We start from the raw sequence: 17,196 nt of genomic DNA on the forward strand, positions 1-17,196 counted from the left end.
AGATTCAAAGAAATAGAAAAATATTCCATTCTCTTGCAATGGAAGAATTAACATAGTTAAAATGTTCATACTTCCTAAAGCAACCTACAGATTCAATGCAATCTCTATCAAAGTTCCAACAATATTTTTCACAGAAATAGAATAAAGAATTCTTAAATTTATATAGAACATTAAAAGACTCTGAACAGCCAAAGGAATCCTGAGAAAAAAGAACAAAGCTGGAGGTATCATACTCCCTGATTTCAAAATATACTACAAAATATACTACAAAGCTATAGTAATTAAAACAGCATGGTACCAACAAAAAAACAGACACATACATCAATGGAACAGAACTGAGAGCCTAGAAATAAACCCACACATCTATGGACAGCTAATTTCCAACAAAAGAGCCAAGAATATACAATGGAGAAAGGAAAGTCTCTTCAATAAATGGTGTTAGGAAAACTGGACAGCCACATGCAAAAGAATGAAAGTAGACCATTATCTTACATCATACGTAAAAATTAACTCAAAATGGATTAAATACATAAATGTAAGACCTGAAACTATAAAACTTCTAGAAGAAAATATTGGCACTATGCTCTTCAACATTGGTCTGAGCAGCATCTTTTCGAATACTGTCTCACAAGGCAAGGGAAACAAAAGAGAAAATAAACAAATAGGACTACATCAAACTAAAAAGCTTCTGCACAGCAAAGGAAAGCATCAACAAAACGAAAAGACAACACAACAATTAGGAAAAGATATTTGTAAACCATACATCAGATAAGGGGTTAATATCCAAAATATATAAAGAACTCGTACAGCTCAATGATAAAGAAACAAACAACCCAGTTAAAAATGGGCAAAAGATCTGAAAAAACATTTCTCAAAAGAAGATATACAGATGGCCAACAGGCACATGAAAAGATATTCACCATCACTAATTATTACGGAAATGCAAATCAAAACTACAATGAGATATCACCGCACACCCATCAGAATGACTATAATTAAGAAGACAAGAAATAACAAGTGTTAGAGAGGTTGTGGAGAAAAGGGAACTCTCATACACTGCTGGTGGGAATCTAAACTGGTGCAGCCGCTATGGAAAACAGTATGGAGATTCCTCAAAAAATTAAGAATAGAAATACCATATGATCCAGCTATTCCACTGCTGGATATTTATCCAAAAAACAGGAAAATACAAACGCATGAAGATATATGCACCCCTATGTTCATTGCACCATTATTCACAATAGCCAAGACTTGGAAACAACCTGTGTCCATCAAGGGATGAATGGAGAAAGAAGATGTGGTATATATACACAATGGAATACTACTCAGCATTAAGAAAAGACAAAATCTTGCCATTTGCGACAACATGGATGGAACTTGACGGTATTATGCTCAGAGAAATAAGTCAGAGGGAGAAAGTCAAATACCATATGATCTCATTCATAAATAGAAGATAAAAACAATGACAAACAAACACATAGATACAGAGATTAGATTGGTGGTTACAATCTACGGTTACTACAATCTATGGTGGTTACAATGGAGGGAGGAAAATCGAAATATAATGATGTATACTTGAAATTCATACACTGTTATAAACCAATGTTACCCCAATTTAAAAAAAATGAAATTTAAATATACACACACAGAAAAACTACTGTTTATCTACAGAGAAAGCCGAATAAAAATTAAAATAAAAAAATACTTCTGAAATATTCAAACTAGATCTCTGCATCTTAAGTTAATAGATAATTGCCAATTTTACATTTACCTGGGACTGCACAGAATTGACATCAATATCCTGAGTAGGCAAAGTATTATGTCAAATTAGTTAAGCCTTAATGATATTATCATTTAGGATAGATACATGTCTTAAAATATAAATTGCGATCCTTTTGAGTTTATCCAATCATCTGAGTTGCTCGCAAATTAGTTGTTACACAAAGGGCTTTGATTAATACAACTTAAAGAAAGAAATGTGATGGACATTGACTGTAGCTCAAAGACTCCATTTTTCTTAAGTTTTTTGCAAAAGGTCACTAATTATGATTCATCAATCACTGGCTTATGCAACTAGATAACATTTTACTTTCATTACTTACCAGGTCATAATTCTGAACTTGTGGAAATACGTCTGTTTTCAAATTCATCATACAATGGCAAAAGTTTCTTGGTTAGCAGAATAGCTATTAGATGTAACTTACTGACGAACTTTTTGTTTACAATATCAATGGCCCTACCAACATAGGCCCTCCCATTGGCTACCTGTCCAATGGGATTTTAAGTAAATTAATTCCAAAATATTACTCTCAAAAGGTTAAAATTTCCTACACTCCTTCATAATAAGATATTGAAGAGTTCCTGTTAAAATGTATCGTCATATGTCAAAGAGCCTCCATAAACATGTGTAGATTGCCTAATATTCTATCAGCCACTATCAGATTGCCTTATGCATAGTGAAATACTTGGTCAATAGACATAGCTGATAGCCTATAAAGTTGCCCCACTCGTCACCAATTAGGCTAAAACACCTACATACACTGATTAGCACACAGGTGCATCCACACCTGCATGATAGACACTGTCATCTTGAGTGAAATTGTCCTTGTCATTTATTTTTCTCTCCTTAATCTATAAGGCTAAATCAAAGACAAACTTCTATGAAAATATATTTTCAGCCCCCTTTTCTCTTCTCCCTTTCTCGTAACTCTTCAGACATGTCCCTCGAAGGCCTCGTTTTGCTAATTTCCAATGTCACACCAGCTAACCTAAGACATCATTCTGATTCGGGGATAAATTATCCTCTCCCTCCTTCCCAGAAAAAACGCACATGTTTGTAAAACACAGGAAGAAGGCTTCAGCTTCATTATCTCATGCAAGAGAGAAGATTTGACAGCGGATATTTTCAGTGGCAGGGACATAGGACAGAATCGCACAAAATTTTGCAGTACCTTTCAGATCACATCCATTAAGTGGCCACTTACTCTGTCTACATACATACCAGTTCTTACATATAAGGTCTGAGTATTGGCTGAAGAAAACTCAAAAGAAGAATATGGGTCAAACTTCTTTCCTTTCATCTGCTGGATAATGTCCTTTAAATCTGATAAAAATTAATGCTGAGCAGTGAAATCTGGCACCTTCATAACTGAATTTGTGTATCTTCAAAAATTATATAAATCTCATTTATTGAGTGACCATTTGCATGTAGCATTGATATTAGAGGTTAAACAGTTATATGTGCTACCTTTCAGAACCTCTAGAATAAGAGCCATAACATTTGGCATTATAAGAAGCCTGAGAGATGACATAATCCAAAGAATACCCCTTCTCCTTATCCACCATGCCATAAACTCTCAGTGTAGCCCATACTTGGCCACCCAGAGGGCTAAATTATCATGCTCCACCTAACTCACTTTCTACAGTGTTCCACGCCCTGGTTCCATTATTTTCTAGTTTCAACGAAGCTAATCTAGTTAACAAATTCGTACTAATATATTACTGCCTTTTAATTTTGAATTTAATGTGCTCCTCCCAGGCAGAAATACATATTTTAATAGGGTCCTTTGTTAGAGCTTTTTAGTTAAAAGCACTGGCTCACATGTCAGGAATTTTAGCACACAAGAAGCCAAAGAGGCAAATATATTTGGTTTGGAAGACTTTTTAAGACCCTTTATATTATCCTTTAACTTATCTGAATGAATGTAGCAGAAAATTATATGTGTAAGAGGAAGATAAGAGGAAATGAACATATTAATTAAAGTCCTACCCTATGAAAAATTAATAATACATTTGACTCATCAAGTTATATACAAATAAGATTTTCTTTTTTAAAGGAAAAGCAGCGGTTCGAGATTTTAGATTTAGTGTGAGTCTTTCTATACACCGAATTCGGATGTATGTAAACACTAGCTCTTATTTCTTTAATAACTCACTGAGATACTGCTTCTGTTTTTTCTTAGTAAAATCGGTAGTGAAAATAGAATTTCTTTCTTCAAAATCCCTAGTTCACATGTGCAGAACAATTTTCCTAATCCATATTCATATAAACACAAAGTAATCATTCCATAGGAGACAGCAGGTAAGTGGCACTTCTCATTATCACAAAAAACCTAAAAGCCATGGCAACACATTCAAAGAAGCAAGTTAATTTTCAATCTTCCATTATTTGAAGCTTTGTTTTGGTTTGAATCCGCTTTTGTTCTGTGTTTGGTTTTGTTAAGTACAGTGGCAGGATTTCATAAGACTGACTTTTCATGGTCCAAATTCAGTTCCTTCTTCACCTAAATCTCAGAAAATCAAGGCCAACTGTGTTTGAAGGTGGCATATTCAGATGGAATCCACTTTCTCCTTGCAATAGGAAAACTAAGGCTTATAAGTCTGTAGATCAATGCTTATGATGTAGACGTAGCAGCCTAGAGACTGAGAATAGTCTAGACTATTCTAAACTTTTAGAACCAAAAACAAGTTATAGTTTTATCTGCAGGCAGGACCACAGCATTTTTTTTCCTTTGGGCATGGACAATAACAACTCTGCTCATTCATTTTAGGTAAATAGCTGTTCCTGAAAAGTTCAGAATCATTATCATTTGTGAGAATGGATTAATAAGCATCATGTTGAGTTATAATTAATTTTAAAAAATTAGCTTTTGCTGTATCATTATAGAGCCAACCACGCAAGACTGGATGAAAGGTATAGAACTAAAATATATGTCTCCATTCCAAGTCTTGAAAGACAATCACAAATGATGCTTTTTTAAGTAAATGAACTAATAGAAGTAAACCTGAGGTCTCCTGTGATGTCAATTTACCAAACAACAGACTTGCCAAATTTACCAAATTTCCAAATTTATTGAACTGTTTTATAAGGAATATTGTTTTTAAATATACATATATTCTCATTAAATACATTTTAAGGAACATTCAACTTGTCAAAGCTGAGTCCTAGGCTTATTTGGCCTTTTTACGACTATTTTCTAATAAATTCGTTTTAATATATTCTAGAATATAAATATATTAAGAACAAATTCTAATAAGGGAATATTATAAGCATAATAAAGATGAATAAATTCATTGAATATATTCTTATTTGTGAAAAATATATTCATGAAAAATACAATTAGGAAGAATTCATTTATGAAGAATATATTCACACAGTGTTCTTCAGCAGGTTCTTAAAAGTAGTCAAGAAGAAAATATTCATATTCCCTTAATATAGCTAAGAAACTATGGTTATAGGAAACCATATACGGAACCATTTAATAGATTAATGCAGATTAATACTTAAAACAATATTTTTGGTAAACTAGGAAATTTAGAAATAGGCTATTCCACAAATGGCTTTCAGTGCCTTGATCTTTGAAGAATTCACCTCCTTCCATAGAATTGTGATGAGAGAGTTGTAGGTATTGAAAAGCAGTCAAATACAGATACATTTTTGCTGAGCACAGGATGTAGACTGAGGATGGATTGTCGTGTTGAAAAGAATTTGCACAGGTAGCATATACAGTCAAATCAAGCCATAACTGCCAACTCTGTAATTCTGTAATTTTATATTAAGAAGATACGATCCCCAAAAGAAAACATATGTGGAACAATGGCTCTCTTCTATCCTTGCTTCAGCAAAAGCCATAGGCATAGCCACCTTCCCAGCTGTGATAAATACCTAGTTATAGATTCCGAAGCAACCTCCCTTTGACTGGAATTTGGCCAGTTGTGAGACCCAACCTCCAACATCATCAAATACTGTATATCCTGAATTTGCAAAGATATTACCAAGGCTATCTGCTCTCCTGCACTATGAAAGAAACCCCCATGTTTTCCAACGCACTTTATCTGGAAACCAAATGAGCTAGCAAGCCATACACACGCCATTGTGTCATTAATAGCAGGTTCATTGTATTTTGCAGTAATTGCCGATGTAAATCCACCTACATAAACTACAGCGTTTCCTTTCCTTCCTTGTGGGAAGCTCTTAGTGACATGAATGATCCTAAGTTCAGACTTATTTCAAACCACAGGAAGAAAGCCACTTTTATAGCACATCTGTCAAGACTATCATTTTGAAAGATGAAGAGTGTCAAGATACAGAGGAGTTGTCATTCTTTCAGAAACTTGAATTGGAAAGAAACTGATTGTTGAAAGTGAAGCAACTTTAAAGAAAACTTGCTTAAAACTTCATTGTAAATGGTACGTAAATTAGCCTAAGTTGATCTACCTGGCCAAGCACAATTTCTTTTGGTACTTACAGGGCACAAAGAGTGCCCTGGGCATTGGAATGAAGGGGTAGACTCAGACCATTTCATCAGCTTTTCTAACTCCACTTGCAAACAATTGTCTGTACTTCACAATTAGCATGTATCTTAGCTGATCAGGCACATTTATTTATTTATTTTTTTTTTTTTTAATTTTTTTTTTTTAATTTTTTTTTTTTTAAGATTTTCTTTTTTCTTTTTTCTCCCCAAAGCCCCCCAGTACATAGTTGTATATTCTTCGTTGTGGGTCCTAGTTGTGGCATGTGGGACGCTGCCTCAGCGTGGTTTGATGAGCAGTGCCATGTCCGCGCCCAGGATTCGAACCAACGAAACACTGGGCCGCCTGCAGCGGAGCGCGCGAACTTAACCACTCGGCCACGGGGCCAGCCCCTCAGGCACATTTATTGCTTCACGTGCATATGTCTCAACAATATTTGTTTCCCTGTGGCCCAGGACTACGGTTTTACCTTATTTTTACACTCGCAATTCCTACTTGGTGTTGAGTTTCAAATGTGTACGGCATACACACCACTAGGTAGTACAATAATGTGGATACAAGAGATCTCAACCAAATCAAATATGACTAAATGAATGACTGGTCTCACTTTACTGTAGCGTGTCTTCAGACTGTCAGAATAAACAGGTATTTACGTGTATTGTCCCCCATCCTCAGGCCCAATGCTCACTGAGTTTTGTGTCAAGCCACGAATGATCAAGCCACATGAGTCTTTTGTCCCTTTATTTTTATTATCACTTCAACTAAATTATTTATTATTATTACTTTCCTTTGAGATAGTTGATTACCATAAGAAAAAAAGTAAATTCCCACTTTATTCCATAACCCAAACAAAATTCAAAAAAAGTTCTAGAAGAAAATTTTTGTGACTATTTATATGCTATGATGAAGGAAAAGGGCTTTCTAAACATAAAACTAGATGCAAAATACCTACATTGAGAAGTTAAAATTTAGAACAACAATAAAGAAAAAATTTAAGGTTATTTATAGCAAATAAGAATCTGTGAACACCTGAACCATCTGTGCATAGCCTTATATAAATAGCACTTTCCTATCAATAAGAAAGATATGCCATCAATAGAAACACAGACAAAAAATAGAAATATATTCACAAAAGAATAAATAGAAGTTAATTACTGTATTTTTCAAAAGGTAAACTTCTAAGAAGTTTTTCAACAAATCTTCTGTAATCACTATCTTTATTTGTTCATTTCATTTCTCAACCACTTTGGCTTCCAGTCAAACTACTGCACTAAAATCCTTCATCAGGGTCTCCAGTGAACTCAGTGTTGCTAGATTTAATGTCTACTTTTTTTTTCTTTCAGTGACGAAGATTAGCCCTGAGCTAACATCCATTGCCAATCCTCCTCTTTTCCTGAGGAAGATTGGCCCTGAGCTAACAACTGTGCCCATCTTCCTATGTTTTATATGTAGGACGCCTGCCACAGCATGGCTTGATAAGTGGTGCATAGGTCCATGCCCAGGATCCAAACCAGCAAACCCTGGGCCACCAAAGAGGAGGGCATGAACTTAACCGCTAAGCCACTGAGCCGGCCTCCTTCGATGTCTACCTTTTAGTCTTCTTTTTCTTCACCTCTTAACAATATTGGACACTGAGGAGCACTCCCCATTCCTTTTTTAAAAAAAATATTCTCTTCCCTTGGCTTCGTGACACCACATTCTGTATCATCCCTCACTCCTACCCTTACTGTACTTTGAGTCATTTATCAACCACAAGAGACCAAAGCCAGAAGACATTTTTATCACTTGAGTTTAATATCAATTCAATTTGTCCATTTATATTAATAGTCATACTATCTTCCATGGATTTCCTTCCTCTTTATCTGCTCCTTCTTCGTCTCTTCAGATGCTCTTCTTCTGCCCACTCCCTAAATGCTGGCAATTTTCAAGGCTCTGTTATTGCTCTTCCCTTCTCCATGCTATCCCTGTAGAGTCTTACCTATTCCTATTGTCCCCATCATCATCTATAAAGACCCAAACATCAGACTCTTTTATCCGGTTGTCCTCTGAATGTGTCGACTTGGATATTTTGTAAACATTTCAAACATCTGTACAAAACTATCTGAACCAGCAATTTTGGAGTCATCCTAGATTCCATTCTCCCTCTCATTTCCCATATGCAATGAATTGCTGAGTCCTATTGATTTGACTCCATTTCTGCTGAATCCATTCACTTGTCCCTACTCTGTAATGGACATTCATTGTTTTGAATTTCTGGCACCCTTTCCACTTCTTTCTGTTATTAAGAGCCCACTTAGTATTTTTTAATTAATAAATTTTATTTATTTGTGTGCGTGTGTGAGGAAGATTGTCCCTGAGCTAACATCTGTGCCGACCTTCCTCTATTTTGTATATAGGATACTGCCACCGCATGGTTTGATGAGCACTGTGTATGTCCCCGCCAGGGATCTGAACCAGTGAAGCCTGGGCCACCAAAGCCCAGTGTGCGAACTTAACCACTATACCACTGGGCCAGCTCCTCTATTAGTTTTTTTTAACTCATTAAAAATATGAGTCTGCCCCTTTCTGGATGCTGAAACAGTAAGATTTACATTATAAGAGCTACCTCTGGCCTTGTTTTTAGCCACATGGAAGAAGTTTTGGGTTTCCGTTGTCCCTAAGGCCCGGATAAAACTTTTACTTTTAATCTTTTGCTTACGAGTCAACAAATTCTCCCTTGTGCATAAAGCTGGTTTGGTTACTTGTAACCAAAGAGTTCTGAATAACACATTCCTCAAGCCACCCTGTGCCACACTGCTGCCTTCCACCCTGTCTCCCCATGTGATGCCTTGTTTTCTGGTAATCCATTCCCAAAGTACGATTAGAATTATCTCTTACAACAGGAAAAATCCTATCTTTAAAATAAAGTCCTCAATCTTAACATGCCTTCCAAGGCCTTATGTGATCTGTCCCCCAGCTGACTCTCACACAGCGTCTTCAATCATCCCGCTGTAGCCCATGCACAGCCATGGTATATTTTTTCAGTTCCTCAAGCATTGGCCGGTCTGGAAAGCTCTTACTTCCATGCTGTCCTACACCGCCTTCCCTTCCTAGCTCCGCTAACTGCTGCTCATTTGTAAGCGTCACTTCAGATCTGATCTAACACCCTGGCCTAAATTAAAACTGCTTTAGATATGTCCTTTGTTATCACACCTTTAATTGCCATGTGTTTAATATAGATCTAAAGTGACATCATATCATTCACACCTTAAGCCTGCTAGACTTTAAGCTCCATCAAAGCAGGAACCCAATCTGTCTTGCTCACTTCTGAGTCACCTTCCCCTTCCCACCATGACCCAATTCAGTGCCTGGAACAGAAAAGACGCCCATTAGTCTTTGCTGAATTGAGAGTGAATTTTAAAACGCAAATGAGTTACTATTTCAAGTCATTACAGGTTTCTCTATTATAACACTCAACATTGGCAAAGATCTTTCATTCATTGATGATGAAAGCATAAATGATACAACATTACAATGACAATTTAGCAGTAGGTATCAAATCTTCAAAAATGTAAAGTCCTTGACCTGACAACTTCACTTCTAAAAAGATTGACTTAAGCAAAAATTAATTATATACAGAATAATGTACAAAGGAATATTCACCACAGCTTTGTTTCAGTAAAATACAAAAGAAAAACACTACAGAGAAAAGCAGAATGTGCAAGAATAGGGGATTGTTTATTTTATACATATGAAATAGGATAAAATGTGGTGTTTAAAATTACAAGGTTATTATTGGCATGGAAAAGTATTCATAGCATGTTCTTAAACAACAAAAGGCATGTTACAAAAATGGTCTGAATTGTATGATGTCACTTTAAATCTATATGCAGACATATATGTAGATTAAAACTCAATGTTGGGAGGATATTCATCAAAATGTTATGTTTTATTTTCTCTAGGGGATGAGATTAGCTTGGTTTTTATTTCAATATTTTTGCTTACCTATATTTTCTATGTCTCTTTAATGAGCATATACAGGGTGATTGAAAATTTTTCCTCATAAAATTGCTACCTTATGATGTTCCAGACACTGTGTAAGATGTTTTATACGCGTTGTCATTTAATTATTGCATAATTGTACAAGATAACTGTTGTTATCCAGTGTTATAAAAGAGATTTTGAGAGATTAATTTGCCCAAGGTCACACAAGCTGGATTCCAACCCAAATTTGTCAGCCTCCGAAGCCATAGCTCTTAACCATCACACTGTTAGAACAAGGTGCCTAAATGTGTATGAGGCACTCTGCTAAGAGGCATTGGGTAAATGAGAAGTTGGCAAGTAGTAGCCCTCACTTTCAAGCAGTTTAGATGCCAACAGATAAGACACATCAACAACTGCATGACATGGCAAATGTGTTCCGTAACATGAGAGGTACAAACCTGGAGGTCACAAAGTTCAAGGTGTATCGGGAACAAAGAGCAAGTTGTCTTGTTTGATTAGTTCAATTCCTCAAAGCGTGGTCTGTGGACCACCTGCAACATATTCCTGGGCCAATGTCAAACCTGCTAAAGAAAAATCCCACTCAGGAGAGTTCAAATGATCTCCATGAGCATCACACATGTGGTATCTAGCATTTTTTTGAAAATATGTTACAATACTTATAAACATTACTAGCAAAATTGTAAAAGCTTGGGAAGGAACGAGTGATCACGGGAATCTACGAAGTGCACCAACACAAAGCTTTACCATGCCCCCAAATACCTGAGGTCAGACGCACGCCATGTAAACCCATCAACATCCCCTGGGCCTTGGGGTCTTCGTTTGCACTGATTTGAAACTGGCCTTAGAAGGTTTTCTCCTGGGTTTCAAAGAAGGCTTGACAGTTTGCGATCTAAACAAAATCTTGGGACAAACTCTGAAGGACAGATCGAGAGGATTCAAGATGCCTCCTGATACCCCTATTCTTATGGAAAATGTTAGGCCTCCCATTGCGTCAGCCTCTTAACTCTCACTACTTTGAAGGGTCTGCTGGGGTGTTTTGTTTTGTTTTGTCTTGCTTTTAGCACTGCACATTTTACTTTTATTTCTTCTCTTTTTTTTTTTTGGTAAGAACACTTAACATGAGATCTACCCTCTTAAATTTCTACGTACACAATACAGTATTGTTAACTATAATAAGCACAATGTTGTGCAGCAGATCTCTGGGACTTACTCATCTTGTATAACTGGAACTTTATACCCGTGGATCAGCAGCTCTTCATGTCCCCCTCCTCCCAGTCCCTGGCAACCACCATTCTATCCTGTTTCTATAAGTTTAGCTATTTTTGTACCTTGCATAAGTGAAATCAGGTGGTATTTGTCATTCTGTGACTGGCTTATTTCACATAGCGTGATGGCCCCCAGGTTCATCCACGTTGTCACATATGGAGCTAGAAGACTAAAGTCCCTTGGGGCTTTTAATGGCTGAAGCCTCTTAGAATTTGTCTAATTACTACCATCCAGCGCCTGCTCTTTCCTCCCTTTGCATTGAAAGATAACCTTAAAAAAGGAAGCTCTGCTGTTTCATTTCGCAAATTGACACGTTAGAATCGCACCTCACCAAGTGCCTCGGTCGAGACCTACATCTTTCGAACTGAACTTACCTTTGGAAATGCAAAGAGAAGAAAGACCAGGAGGGGCGCATGGTAGCAAGTAGATAAAATTTTAGCAGATTCAAGCAATTAAAAGCCCTAAGGGGCTTTAGTCTATTGACTCCAACTCCATAGTTAGTAAAATCCAATTAATCCTGTTCTATTTTCCCAGTAACTGGATCATTACTCTATTTCTCTACCTTCGCCTGATTTCAATAACGTCATCCGACTGAGAGAATCTCTAAATTGAACATTTAGGATTGAACAATAGGATCTTCCTATTAAGGATGCTACTATGGGTGAGTGTGGGTGTGTCCAAAAACACAAGTCATTATCAATGAGTCCTTCAAGGCTGCCACATATAAACACTCCTTTTTGCCTGTCATCTGTTATTTATAGAGAGAATTTTGTTGCTACGGGCCTCTGAAACTCAAAATATTTGTTCAGAATACGTAAGTGTTGACTCTTCCACCCACAGCCAAAAGCATAATGCAATAAATATCTTCAATCCATTTATGCTAAAATGTATTAAAATAAAAGTACTCTTTCCCTGTTGTTCTAACATGTTTGGTTGGTTCTTTGGTTGGTTAACCTTTTCCGTCGGGGTGGAGGAGTATGGGGGGATGCAGGCAAAAATATCTCAGTGAGCTTGGCAATTTTGTCAACCAATCACTTTGCACTTAAAGTAAAACCACTAATCTTTAAAGCAATTTTTGGCCTAAGCTATTAAACTTTTTAACGATGGATGTAAAATAGCTAGATTTCAACTTTAATTACATGTAACTTCTCTGAGCAGGGCTACAACATAATCACAGGGTATTCCTCTTAAATCGTTATAAGATCTGTTTAAATAATCAGATCCTAATCAGAGTCCTTTTGACTATACACATTATCACTTCAAATTCATCTATCTAATTAGATCCAACCACAGTACTCATAACTATAAGAAATAACTATTTGGAGCCAGTTAATTTTATCACGTATCTACTTAGGTTGGAAGTTACTTATCATTAGATCAAACTGCAATAAAACTCATATATAAACAACAGGAAGTAATATTATTCTAAAGGGTTCCTAAATATAAAACAAAACAAAAAATATAAATAATATTTCAAAGAGCTAAAGATCTTCTGAACCAAGATGGAGAGAAATATTGTGTTGAGGGAAAAAGGGTTAGTCCTAAGGCTTTTACAACACGGAAAGTTCACGGGCTCTTTCAGTACTTTCTGGATGGTGCTCAGGAGAAAAAACCAACAGTAAAATCAAAGCTTGCTTGCTTTGGTAGGAGATAAGATGCGATTGCTCTGATGGACTTGATTATGTTCTTTTTGTTCTCTCTTTTCACTTAGCTCATATTTGAAAATCTCCTGTGGACAATTTGGCTCTTCCCAGAGGATTGGTCCAATCCCAGCTTTCCATGCTGTCAGACCTAGAGGAGGGCAGGGCATGGGGCCAAGTGTGTGGCTGCAAATCTGTGTGCTGCCTCTTCAGGTAACGAAGGGACATTACTGACAAGTCAGTAGAGAGGAGAAGGCCATGCTCCGTTGATCATATTCTGCCATTTGACAATGAAAATAGAGACTCAGATGTCCCAAATTTACCTTCCCTCAAACTCTAACCTTAGTTAAAAGAATTAATTCCTTAACTTCTGCATAGCTGTTCCAGTCATGTGGCAGCTTTGGTGTGTGACATATGGAGGTTAGACTCTTCTCCGTGTCACTTTCTAACATGAATTTGAAAAGTTATATACTCTTGAAACATTCAAATGCTCATCTGTAAAAGTCAACATTTCCTACTTCACAAGGTTGTTTGAAGATTGAGTGAGATATTGTACAAAAATTTTCTAACACAATGCCTGACACAAAGCAGATTCTGAATAAACATACATTTCTAATCTCCACTTACCTCCTTCCTAGAAAACTAACCTCTCCACTACACTCAGGATCGCATTGCCTCCCAGTTCTTTGGGGACATTATGCCAACAACAATCTTTTCTCTCTCCTGTCTCACCAAACTCTCCTCTTCTGCTGGAAAATCAAGGTTTATAGAACATGTTAGTAAGTGCCAGGTATTTTTCCCATTATCTTAACCTAACCCTAACCTCTCCTGAAGCTATTGGTCTGTCTTTCTCCTTCCCTGTATGATCAAACCTCTTCAATGAGGCTACAGTAGGTGAATCCATAAAAAAGAAGGTTGTCAGAGGAAACATGAATGTCTCTATATTGTGCTAAAAATTTAGAATGTATGTTCAAGTGCACATTTTCAAGAAAAAAAATGCCCATTTTTCCCATCATAGTCTTAAAAGTATCCTTGATTCTCAATATAAAATCCATTGATCTCTATCAGTAACATTTCAGAACTGTTAGACTATCCCATTATATCTACTGCTGTCCTTACCACACACTGAAAGCATCCCAGCTATAGTCATCAGTAAACTTTTACTTGCTGACTTCCAATTTCAATTTTTTAGTCTTCATCCTGTGTGATTTATCTGTATCATGTGACATTCATACCAAGCTTTCCTTCTTGGAACTTTCCCTGAACTCAACTTCTGACATTACTTTTGTCTCACGGTAAGTTATGTTTGAGCACTTTCATCTTTTTGGCTGGCTCCTATTCCTGCATATGACTCGTAAATTTTGATGTCTCCCAAGATATAGTTTGTCTTTATTCTTGTTGTCCATGCTCTTTTTGGATTATATAACCCATGTCTAAAATTATCCACATCTCTAGGTCAGACCAATCCTGATATCCAAATCCATATTTCCAGATAACTAAAAAATAAATTGCTTAAAAACACACTTTAAAATTTTAAACTTCACTAGTAATCAAAAAAAATTCAAGTTAACAGAAAGATGCTACTTTCCTTTATCATATGACTCAAGGGTATTTATTTCTAAATAATATTCTATGTTGGCAAATTTAAGGATAAACAGATAGACTAATACACTTCTAAAGGAGTGCAGATTAGCACAACCTTTCTAGAGGGGAATTTGGCTCTATAGCTCAGAAGTCTTTAGAATATGAACACACAGTTCTGCTGCTGTAGAATGAAGTTGTACTCCCACTAAAAGACAGCTAGACCCTGGATAAATTAAGATGAACATATTTATTAAGGCATGGCTAAGCTCACAAGAAGGAAAGGAAACCTCAAAGTGTGAGGGGGAAGGCAATGAACTGAAATCTGAGCAGTGAGCCATGAGGAAGCAGTACATGAAAGAGAGTTGCCCTGGGAACAAATAGAACAAATACTGATAGAAGTCCTGAGATCTTGAAGTCCTAAGCTTTGTATCTGTCTCAAGATTGGGGAGCTAATGTGGGTCTCCTCTAATACCCTGGACCCTCCATAGAGGGTGATCTCAGATGTTGGTAAATTCTGGATAGTGACAGACACAGCCATGTCCTCTCTAAGGGAATATCCCCAATATGGGCTGTTAGGATTCCCACAGACTGAGTTCAAGAACATATGATCTTATGAACACAAATCAAGCCATCACAACCGAGAGTTATCAGAAACAAAAATAGCAATTAAATTTCCAAGGAAATTCATATGCTGAAATTATCAGATACACAATATTAACTGACCATGTACAAGATGATTAAAGATGTAAAACATGGATTATTTTTAAATTGACCAAGAAGTATTGAGAACTAAAACAACTTAATCTTTGATATTAAAAACTCATTGAATAGGTAACAGCATATCAGATACAGGTAAAAGAGATAATTAGTGAACTGGAAAAGAGATTTTGGGAAATTACTCAGAAGTAGTATGGAAGGCACAAAATTGAGAGGCTGCATAACATAGTAGATAAGAGAAAGCATTCAGGAACCAGACTAAATTTGGATCCCAGCTCTACCACTACTCCCTCTGTGACCTTGGGTGTGTTACTATCCTCTCTGTACCTCGGTTCCATCATTATTAAAAAATGAGGATTTGTATAAGGATTAAATGAGATAATATACATAAAATGCTTGGGGCAAAGTATCATAATATTAAGCATTATAGAATGAATGTTACTATTAATATGACAAAACTAAGCCCAAACATATCGATTATATCAAGAAATACATGGGCTTAATTTACCTACTAAAAGGAAGAGTTTTTCAGATAACTTACAAAACAAATCCCAACTTTATGCTGTGTGTAAGAGACACACGAAATACAAAGTTATTCAGAAAGAATAAAATAAAAGAATAGACAATTACATGCACAGCCAATACAAAAAAGAAAAGTGAAAGAAAGAAAAAGCAGGAGTTATGATCATAATATCTGATGAGGTAGAATTCAGGGCAAAAAGCATTAGAGAAGATAGAAAGGTAGTTTAGAGGTACTAAAGGGAACAATTCACAGTGAAGATATAAGTGTTACATGTTTCCATGCACCCAGTGAGTGAGGCAATTTCATAAAGCAGAAAATGCAGGAGATGCAAAGATAAATACGTAGAAACACTCAAGTAATAGGATTTTCATTCTCCTCTCAGTCCAAACATAGCAAGAAGAAAAGGAAAAAAGCAGATTTGAAGGCTTAAATAACATTTCCAATAAAGTTAATGACATGGACATATATATATATTGAATTTTTGTACCCGAATTAGAAAATATGGCTTTTTTTCAAGTGCTTATAGAACGTTTACTAAAATTGATCATCTATTAGGTCAGGAAAAATTTAATAAAGTCAAAAGTGGAAATAATAAAGAAAATATTGTTTAACCACAAAACAATGAAAGAAACTCCTCCCCTGAGAAAGGTTTCAAAACAAACCTATTGAGCTATAGGAGGGAATTTAAAACAAACAAAAATCATAGAATTTCTAAAAACTAACTGTTATGGGTTGAATTGTATCCCCCAAAATTCCTATGTTGAACTTCTAACAGTACCTCACAATGTAACCATGTTTGCAAACAGCATCATTGAAGATCTAATTAGTTAAGATGAAGTAGTACTGAGAGAGTTTGGGACCCTAATACGATATGGTGTCTTAATAAAAAGGGGAAATTTGGACAAAGGGACACGCACACAGCGAGAACGCCATGTGGAAATGAGGGCCGTGATAGGAGTCTGAAACATTTTCTTTTATCCTTATCTTTTAGATAGTTTGCTAGGTTCAGGATTCTTGGTCGACGATTTTTTCTTGGAGAACTGAACAGATGCTTCTATAAGCCAAGGAACACCAAAGATTGCCAGAAAACCACCAAAAGCTGGGGAGGGGCATAGAACAGCTCTCAGAATGAACCAATCCTGCTGACATCTTGTCTCAGACTTTCAGACTCTAGAACAGGGAGTCAATGAATTTCTGTTGTTTAAATCAGTCAGTTTGTGGTAGTTTTTT

General features: G+C 36.3%; 1 protein-coding gene across 45 annotated transcripts in view; it reads right to left on the minus strand.

Moving 5' to 3' along the window:
- The window catches only part of SLCO1A2 (solute carrier organic anion transporter family member 1A2), a 118,272-nt gene that overhangs the window by 64,717 nt on the left and 36,359 nt on the right, over window positions 1-17,196 (minus strand). For 18 of the 45 annotated variants that reach the window (XM_070620760.1, XM_070620759.1, XM_070620782.1 and 15 more), the window contains 2 exons: window positions 13,770-13,891; window positions 10,674-10,799 (listed from right to left, as the gene is read on the minus strand). The exons of 18 other annotated variants lie outside the window; for them this stretch is intronic. The gene's annotated coding sequence lies outside the window, so the exon portion shown is untranslated. The remainder of the gene's footprint in view (window positions 1-10,673; window positions 10,800-13,769; window positions 13,892-17,196) is intronic. 9 more of the 45 variants (XM_070620750.1, XM_070620753.1, XM_008535043.2 and 6 more) reach the window with 7 other exon arrangements.

Source organism: Equus przewalskii, chromosome 5 (assembly GCF_037783145.1).
Source record: "Equus przewalskii isolate Varuska chromosome 5, EquPr2, whole genome shotgun sequence".
NCBI lineage: Eukaryota > Metazoa > Chordata > Mammalia > Perissodactyla > Equidae > Equus > Equus przewalskii.